This window comes from Parasteatoda tepidariorum, chromosome 10 (assembly GCF_043381705.1).
Source record: "Parasteatoda tepidariorum isolate YZ-2023 chromosome 10, CAS_Ptep_4.0, whole genome shotgun sequence".
Lineage (NCBI taxonomy): Eukaryota > Metazoa > Arthropoda > Arachnida > Araneae > Theridiidae > Parasteatoda > Parasteatoda tepidariorum.
This window is the reverse complement of record NC_092213.1, coordinates 74,365,981-74,375,990: the sequence shown is the minus strand read 5'-3', so window position 1 is coordinate 74,375,990 and position 10,010 is coordinate 74,365,981. Positions and strand designations below refer to the sequence as shown.

The window sequence follows — 10,010 nt, the reverse complement described above, 5'->3', positions numbered from 1 at the left end:
AATAGAGTACATCTATTGTTCATGGATTGTAGAATAAAACATTATCAAATCCAACACGTGGACTATGTGCTCCAGGGAGTATAAAATATTAACTTACTTAAATAGCATACTTGAGATTTGTTACAGTAAAATTTACGAAATAGATGATTTGCAATATGTTAAATTTATGAAGTTAAAAAAGGAATAAAATTACGATGAATTATATCAAACTTGGAGCACACAGGGGGAAAAACAATAATACACGTAGCTTAAAAAAGCAAGCTATCCCTCGAGAAATCCACGGGGAATACTGGTCTATCTCCAAAAGATAGCGTCCCCTCCCTAGTGGTTGCGAGAATCTCTAAAGACGAGCTAGGAGTCAAGCCCTAGAGATCCTGCAAAGGCAACGAAGAGGGCGCTCCTTTTGGAGACAGCCCAGTAGGTATAAGGAAAAGTAAACATTGTGGTGATCCCATGATCACACCACAATCTTAATTTCAATAATAATGGTATACTTGTTTGAAGTTTTGTAAAAGTGAGTTCTCAAGTCAAATAATAATATCGGAGGATAATTAAACCAAAAACAGACCTATTTAGTCAAAGCTCCAACACAATAACGCATTAAAAGAGCTTTAATTTTTTCTACAGAGAAAAAAAAATCTATATTCACCTCTATTCTGGATAAAAAAAAGTTCAAAGGGAATTTTTTCTATTTTTTTTTAATACCATTGCAATAATTTCCGTTAGATACGAAGAATAACCAATTAAAATTATATTAAGTCCAGATAATGTAAGTAACAAGAAACATCACGTAAGAGTGAGACAAAATACCTTTAAATACAAATAACCACATTCGTTCCCGTTTAATCCCGTGATATAGCATGACGAGATGTTTTTCTACAGTTGGTGTGAATAAAACAGATTGTGTAGTTGCGAGATGTATATTATCATTCCAATATTTTTGCAGAAAATATGTTTTCTGGGGACAATAACATTGCCTAAGGTTCATCGTTATATTACTGACTTTCGTCTAAAAAGTTATCAAAAATTAGCTCCGACCCTATTCCTATTTCTTTCCCTCAAAGACGATAAAACATCCACTTTTTTGTTCTCTCTTGTTCATCGTTCTTCTATTTCTCAACAACTGCAAAATTACTCCCGATTTGAATTTGCATTTTATAAAAATAAATCAATTTATAGTATATTTGTATTTTGATTTGAAGTTTTCTTTGTTTAAGGATCAATCCTAAATTATTAAGATTTGCTTTTGGCTGAGAATTTTGAAATTTGGCTAATACCTTTGATATTTGGTTAAGTTGCAGGCAAATAATTTGAAGTCCTTAGCACGAGCACTGCATATATCTTACAAAGGCGTCACCAGTAGGACCAGTAGCGCGAAAGGGCAAACGATCCGATATCGGAATAATCTTAAATGTCGTCGAGAAAAATGCTACCGCCTTGAAAAGAAATATAACTACATTGTTAATAAAATCTAGTTTTTCTTTTCTTTTGCAAATGAGAATAAATTGAAAACATAAAGACGATAATGTGTTCTTTTTACTGTTTCCATAAGGAAAGTAATTCAACACCCCCGACGGAGATGGGGAGACAAGAAGACTGTCCTCTACCACATTTTTTGAGACAGATAATGCATGCACACTTTCTCAGAAAGAAAAGTATTTTGTTAAACTTTGTTATACTCAATAATAAAGAAAAGTATTGTGCTAAACTTCGTTAAATTTTAAACGTTAAACTCAAGAATAAAGAAAAGTATTTTGTTAAACTTTGTTAAATTTTAAACGTTAAACTTTGTTAAACTCAAGAATAAAGAAAAGTATTTTGTTAAATTTTGTCAAATTTTAAACGTTAAACTTTGTTAAACTCAAGAATAAAGAAAAGTATTTTGTTAAACTATGTTAAACTCAAGAATAAAGAAAAGTATTTTGTTAAATTCTGTCAAATTTTAAACGTTAAACTTCGTTAAACTCAAGAATAAAGAAAAGTATTTTGTTAAACTTCGTTAAATTTTAAACGTTAAACTCAAGAATAAAGAAAAGTATTGTGTTAAACTTCGCTAAACTTTAAACGTTAAACTTTGTTAAACTCAAGAATAAAGAAAAGTATTTTGTAAAACGTCACACCGTTTAACGTAAGGAATTCTATTTTTAAATTATGTGACAGAAATGAAGGAGTAAGTTTGCTCCGTCAATCATTTTCTTTTAAATTTGCTCTTAAATAGTGTATGTATTTAGATATGCTAATAAATTTAATTATAATTGCTCATATATGAGTTAAAATAGACCTGTAATACCTACCAAGTTGTCGTATGAGCTAAAGTAAAGAGGACCTCAATCATTCTGTAGTTGAAATGCACGTGCTATTCCATCAGAAATAATTTTTCTACTGGTCGGGAAAATAAAATAATTTTTTTAATATAATAAAAAAATTATGATTAACAAAATGGACGTATAATTCGAGATTGTAATCCCTGCACTCGTCGGAAAAGTTCACCTTCCTGTCGAAAAAAATATATAAAAATAAACCCGACAAAAATAAGAATTTATTCTATTAAGCCGAATTTTATTGATTTATTGGTTAGTTTTTTGTATTATTATAGACACCGCTTTCTCCAAAAGTGTGAGACTGACAAAACTGCTCAGTAACTCCTTTAATTGGCATATAGCACGTTCACATTACATTATAAGAAAATTTATAATAAATTTATTTTCCATTGTTCTTTTAATAATAAATATTCTAGAGCCGATATGGCTAATATCAGAGGTAGGACTGGGCGATATTAGAAATTATATATCGTGATGCATCGTCAGTTTTGCATCGCGATATAGCGAGGTATCGCGATATAGTATTTTTGAATTTCATTTACTTGTAAGGCACAGAAAGTCAGATTTCTATCAAAACTTCATACTCAGATGGATTTATACAGGAATGAAATCAAGTCTTTAAGAACTTGCATTTCTAAGTCCACGATTTCTATAACGTTGGTCTCCTTTTCTTCTAACTTGTGTTCGAACATCCTTGCGAACACAGGGGATCGGCCTCATATAATTGCTTTGTGCACTCGCAAAGAGTCAGTGCCGATGCGCAAGCACACATCGGCGTACAGAGAAACGCCATACATGGTTTTCAAATAGCTAGACAATTTTACGAGATTTTTACTGTGATCCGGACCTTCCGATTTTAGCTCAAAGGTTTGTGTCTCGATATTGTGTCCTGAAAATGTCATGAAGCAAGAAAATGTAATAATATCTTTTGTCAGATGATACATATCTTTAGTATTTATTGTATCGATATCGTTAATCAGTACACATTGTAAACGTTTCCCATATGTCTCATGAAGTTTCTTTTCAATCCATACCTTTACACTAGAGTCCACAATAGAAATTCTGTGTTTTACAGATACATTTTGCTTTGTAGGATTGCAAATGAACCAAGTTAAATATGATGATGACGTTTTCAAAATGGAATACCACCTAGCCTCAGAACAGCAAGGATAAAAATCAGGACTTGTGATTTCTTTTTCCAGCAAATGTAAGTGTTCTATGGACCACTTGAAAGTGTAGGTGCTTATCGGAATTTGTGTCCTTATATGACATCCTTTCTTACATTTGGACATTGTTACTGAAACAAATATATATTTATATATATATATATATATTTATATATATATATGCTTATATATATATATGCTTGTATATATATATGTATATGCTTATATATATATATGCTAATATATATTTATATATATATATGCTTGTCCAAAGGGAAATTTTAAAAAAATACGAAATGGGTGAATCAGCGAGGATAACAACAAAAATGGCCACAAAAATTTTCAAATTACTATTGAAACAAGAGGTTAAAAATTTCAAGTCTGTTATAACTAGGAGTTTCTAAATCCTAATATACTTGACCTCGAACTTCAAGGCATTCCTCCCACTGATTCCTTCCGCTTAGTATAGGCTCTCCAAATAACTCAGCAGTTTCAGTAACATTTATCTGAGCAATTTCATTAACATTAATCTCAACATCAGTTTTGTTTTTCGAACGAGTACGCATCACTTCCGCCGCAAGCTTAGTATTCTCTGAGACGAGATTTGCCCACTCATCTGTTGCTAAAATTGGCTCCAGATTTATATCCATAAAGGTCATAACAGAATCCTTCAATATTTGATCAGAGTGGCGTTCAGCGAGTGCTAATACTAGGCAAGCATTGTCAATGGTCAACTTGGATAAGAGAATTTCGCCGCAAAACTTGCGGAGATCTGAAACATCATATTTATCAGCAGCGTAGTACAAAGCTAGAACAGAATCAAAATCCTCATTTGGTATAAACGCTGTGTACAGGAATGAAATCAAATCTTTAAGAACTTGCATTTCTAAGTCCACTATTTCTATAACGTTGGTTTCTTTTTCTTCCAGCTTGTGTTCAAACATTTTTTGCGAACACTGGGGATCGGCTACATATAATTGCTTTGTGCACTCGCAAAGAGTCAGTACCGATGCGCAAGCACACATCGGTGTACAGAGAAACGCCATACATGGTTTTTAAATCATTAGACAATTTTACGAGATTTTTACTGTCATCCGCAGTTTCCGATATCAGCTCAAAGGTTTGGTTCTCGATATTGTGTCCTGAAAATGTCATGAAACAAGAAAATGTGACAATATCTTTTGTCAGATGATACATATCGTTAGTATTTATTGTATCGCTATCGTTAATCAGTACACATTGTGCAATGTTCTCATAAGACGAACGTATTACTCTATTCCGATTGGTACTCACAGTACTTTGTTCTGTGTTATAGGTCCTATGTAGTTTCTTTTTAAACCATATCATTCCACTTGAGTCCACAATAGAAATTCTGTGTTCTACAGATACATTTTGCTCTGTAGGATTGTACATGACCCAAGTTAAATATGACGAGGACTTTTTTAAAGTAGAATACCACTTAACCCCAGAACAGCAAGGATAAAAATCAGGACTTGTGATTTCTTTTTCCAGCAAAAGTTTTGAAAAGTGTTCTATGGACCACTTGAAAGTGTAGGTACTGATCGGAATTTGTGTCCTTATATGGCATCCTTTCTTACTTTTGGACATTGTTACTGAAACAAAAAAAAATATGTTGATATATCATACCTGCCAACTTTTACGCATTTGGCGTAAAATTTTATTTCTATATTTAAAGTGGTAGTAAAATCTATGCCTTTTATGTATTCCGTTCATTTATAAAATTAATTTATGATTTTTTTGATCCACCGCTATTTTTAAAAAAATTAAACATATAAAGATTAATATGCAATACAGGTTCAAATGTCATATAGGTATATAGGTAACTAAGGTAGACCGTATAAGCTCGCTTGAAATGCAAAGTGTGTTTCTGCTTAAAATTGTAATTTAAATTTCATCCTTGAAGGAATTAAAAGCTGGCAGGTATGTATATATACATTTTCTGGATGTTCTATAATTACCACTTGTAATATATATCTTAGAATGCTCGTCAAAAGTGAAATTTAAAAAAAAAATACAAAATGGGTGTATCAGCGAGGATAACAACAAAAATGGCCTCAAGAATTTTCGAATTACTATTGAAACAAGTGAGGTTAAAATTTTCAATCTATTACAGCTTGGAGTTGTTTCTAATAATCGTATTTTACTTCATCTCATTTTTTACAGGCAATTTATAAGGAGCAGATTTCTATTTGTTTTTGACTTCTCTTGTTAAAGAATCGTCAAGTTGTCATAGGGTTTTTAATTTTTTCCTGGCATTAATATAAATTCACGACCCCTAATATGTATATTATTTTAAATTCACTTCGTTTTAGGACTTCAAATTAAATAAAATATATATTAATCTATGTCAAAGGCGATAATTACAGAGAATCTGTATGTTAAGTAAATAAATAAGTATTCCTTTTTTGTGTAAATATCACTCTCTTCAAACACAGTTATGCCAATATCAAGACCTATTTATATGCATAATGACGGAACGTGCACCAAAAAAGTAAAAGAGAGATAGAGTTTTATTTTATTAATATTTATATTTCTCAATTTAACCAATATCAATTTAAAATTTAAGTTAATTTCTCAAATAACACGAATAAGTTGTTGTTGTTGGTTTAAGTCACCTAAATCTGCACAATGGGCTATTGGGGATGGTCTAAACATCTCCGAGAATGATTTGAAGACATGCCATCACAATTTTGATCCTCTGCAGAGAGGCTGGTTCCTCTGCTTTCGTAGCCCGACGGCCTGCGAGAAGTCGAACACTTCAGGGTAGATCAGTTTAACGAGGACTGATACCACAAACCCTATATCTCTTTGCAAATTAATCAAAGTGGTCACCCAACCGCACACTGACAGCAGCCAGCCAATGCTGCTCGTCTTCGATGCTCTAATAGGATCCTTGCGATGCAAATAAAAGAAACAGATTATGAAAAGTGGTAGAGTGCATTATTTAAATATTGGGCAAATAAATTTACACCATATCCGCGCAGCAAATATTCAGCTCTCCCATGGTATTCATACTATAAAACTTAATTGCATTAAATGTAATATTGCTATCAATTTTGCAGCTAATTTTAAAATATATGCATGACCAAGGGCGGGCTATATTGAAGGATCCCACCATGAAAAAAGTTATCCGCAAGATAAAAATATATCCCCTTTAATTCAGTCAGGAGAGTTGCCAGCTCCTAAATGTTAAATTCAGATTATGCATTTTTAGTCATAGCTTAATAGGGCAATTCGAACAATTCTGCACTACCTATAACACTCGTATGTGCACAAAAAAAAATTCATGAAAAAAATTATTTTCATTAATTATTTAGAATTTTTTATTCTTTTTATTTAATGCTACTCGAAAAATTTTAAAATGCGAGACACACATATTATTACAGTTTTTCAAACTAAGTAATTTTAAATGTCGAGTTCAAAATTTAAACAAAATATATAAATTTATAAAACTTTAAAGAAGAAATGCATTTCATATTTCTCAAAAACTGTTGTCCCACAGTGGACTGATCGTTAAGACACTGTTCCCAGCAGATCACCGAGGTCAAGCATCACTGGCTACGGTCAGTGTGCTGGCGGGTGACCACTTGGATCAGTCTTCGTAAGGACCGAGGGTGTGCAGTATTGATCCTCGTAAAGTGCTCGACTTCGCATCGCATGCAGGACGTCTAGCTACCGAATCGGGGAAGCCATCCCCTCTGCAGAGGATCAAAATTGTGATGGCATGTCTTCGGTTCATCCTCAGGGATGTATCGCAGACCGTCGCCAATAGCCCATTGTGTAGCTCTAGTGCGACGGAAATGAACTGCAACTATAAAAACTGTTCGACCGATTTGTTCAAATCTTGTCGTTTAAAATTAAACAGCTTGAAAACTATAAGGTTTAAAATTTTAAATTTTTTTTACTACAAATATTTAACACAGCATGCCAAAGTCACGGGCTTGACATGCACGGAGGAAGCTTACAAAAAGTATATGCAGAAAGTTTTTGCACCAACTTTTTTGTAACATTTCAATCAAGAATTTTTTTTTATTTTTTATTTTTTATTTTTTTTACGTTTCTTTTAATCTGTTATGTATTTGTCACAAGAAATCGATAGAATCACTTGCTAAGTTAAAGACTTATAAGGATTATTTTCTTTAAAAGTACAATTTTTGTACATGTACTTGTATAAGCATCTAGTATGGATATTTAGACAGGAGGGACATTCTTTGTTATGTAATGATTTATGCTTAATTTAACGAAATCAAAATTAAGTTGACAGATTTAATAGTTTCGAACTTGTAAGGTTATTTATGCGTAAATAAGTATAGGCTAAAAATTATAATTTTAATGTAGAAACCCTAATATTTTATCACCTATAATTCTATCGGATTGGTTTCTACTTTATTCACTTGTATCTAAAATAATACCATATCCAATATTTCGCTTGTCTTTATATCCAATCTAAAACTCAAAAAGGCTTATTCAAAAATTTTACTTTTTATACTTCAGAACTCTAAAAGCTTTGAACTAATCAACTTTGTTTTGATTTTATTTTATGAGGTGTAGAAATTATAATTGGAAAGAATGCCTAACTTTCCCAGATAAGAATTACTGTCAGGTAAGTTTATTTTAATCTAATATTGTAATTTTTATACTTCCTTACTCAATTTCCTCTAGTCCCGCAGTGGACTAATCGTTAAGACACGGTTCCCAGCAGATCACCGAAGTCAAGCATCACTGGCTACGATCAGTGTGCGGGAGGGTGACCACTTGGATCAGTCTGCGTAGGGACCGAGGGTGTGCGATATTGGTCCTCGTTAAACTGTGCTACCGTAAAGTGCTCGACTTGGCGTGCAGGTCGTCGGGCAACCGAAGCAGGGGTGCCATCCCCTCCGCAGAGGATCAAAATTGTGATGGCATGTCTTCAGATCATCCTCCGAGATGTTTCCCAGACCGTCGCCAATAACCCATTGTGCAGCTCTAGTGTGACGTAAATTAACAACAACAGCAACAATTTCCTCTAACTTTCAAACTATTATTCATAGAGATATAAGTTTTTGGTGTCATCCAACTCAGCGTAAAAATTCACACTGGAGAAACACTTTCCCCTGTTCCACCTCTTCTCCTCTTAGTAAATTCAAGATGGTGGTTAAAGCTCACCTCATAAGCTATAAACTTATAATTCCTGCATAAGCTGTAAACTTGTAATTCCTGTATTGAGGCCAAATCAAAATTTAAAAACATTTTCCAATTTTCTACTAATTGCTACCGTTTTTTTATGGCACAAAAATGAGTCTATAATTTTAATCTTTATAATTTCTGATATTTTGCAAACTTAGATGTAAATCATCAATGAATAACTACAATTCTTTTTTAATGAAACATTGCATTTTTGGAATAACTTTTAAAATACTCCAAATACTCCTCTGACAAATATTTACGAACTTAATATTTTTAAAAAGCAAAATAATGTTTCTGAACTGAAAGAATAAAATTTATGCAGGCAGAAGACAATACTTACCGATAGCATATAACGACGCAGAAAACAGCGACCATAAGATAAAGTTAAATAATGCTTTGAATTTTCGATATACACAGGTTCATTCTTTATTACTCTGCTTATCAATGTTTAGTTATCAATACTCTTTATCACTTACAATGCATCTTTTTTTTATTCCTTTTTTTTAACTTATTTGATTTTCTATTATTATATCAGGTCACAACGCCTTCAAAGTTTGTGGTATCTTGCAGTATTGCCTGTCTATTTAACGATGATTGTTTTTATAAACAAATATTGATATTTAATCCAGACAACCAGTGATAATTTGAGGCAAAAATCACATGTACTTTTTATCTGTCGAATTTGCACCAAAATAAAAATTAAGAATTCAGATTTTTGTTTTGCCTATGTATTTTGAAAAAAAAAAATCTTTTGGGTGAAAACAAGTACCACATGTATAAAGATAAATATTATTTTCTGCCACAGATATAGAATCAAATTATATTACTAAAAAGAATTCTTTAGCTGTGTATATAATAAATTACTTTTAAAACCCTTTGGTTTTTATTTTTCATACTTTTTTTATTATTTTGAATCAATTTAGATCAAAATAAATGAAAACTTTTATACTCAGTATTTTAATGATTTTTGGTAATGAAATACAGCATAAAACGCATTTGTCTTTTCCTGCTTTAAGGCTAATATCTTCCAAACATTACTCACTTCTAAACAATTTTTCAAATTTGAACTTTTTTAAACAGCTATTCATTATTGAAATTTCTTTCATTTATTAAATAAATTATTGATAAATTTTTTTAATATGAATGAAATTTTTTTTCTAACCACTTTTTAGGATTTCATATTTTAGCATAAATATAATCCTGACAAATGTTTTGAGTAATGCTGGACTGTTTCTTACAAATTAAAAATAACAAATGCATTTTTCTTATAATTGGAGCGATAGAAAAAGAGTTATATGTAAGGAACACTGGTGTTCTATCTCTGTCGAAGTGTTAA

General features: G+C 31.8%; 1 pseudogene; it reads right to left on the bottom strand.

The window, feature by feature from the left end:
- Positions 1-2,639: 2,639 nt before the first annotated feature.
- LOC122268217 (TD and POZ domain-containing protein 1-like) lies at positions 2,640-9,384 on the bottom strand (annotated as a pseudogene).
- Between the last annotated feature and the right edge of the window lie 626 nt (positions 9,385-10,010).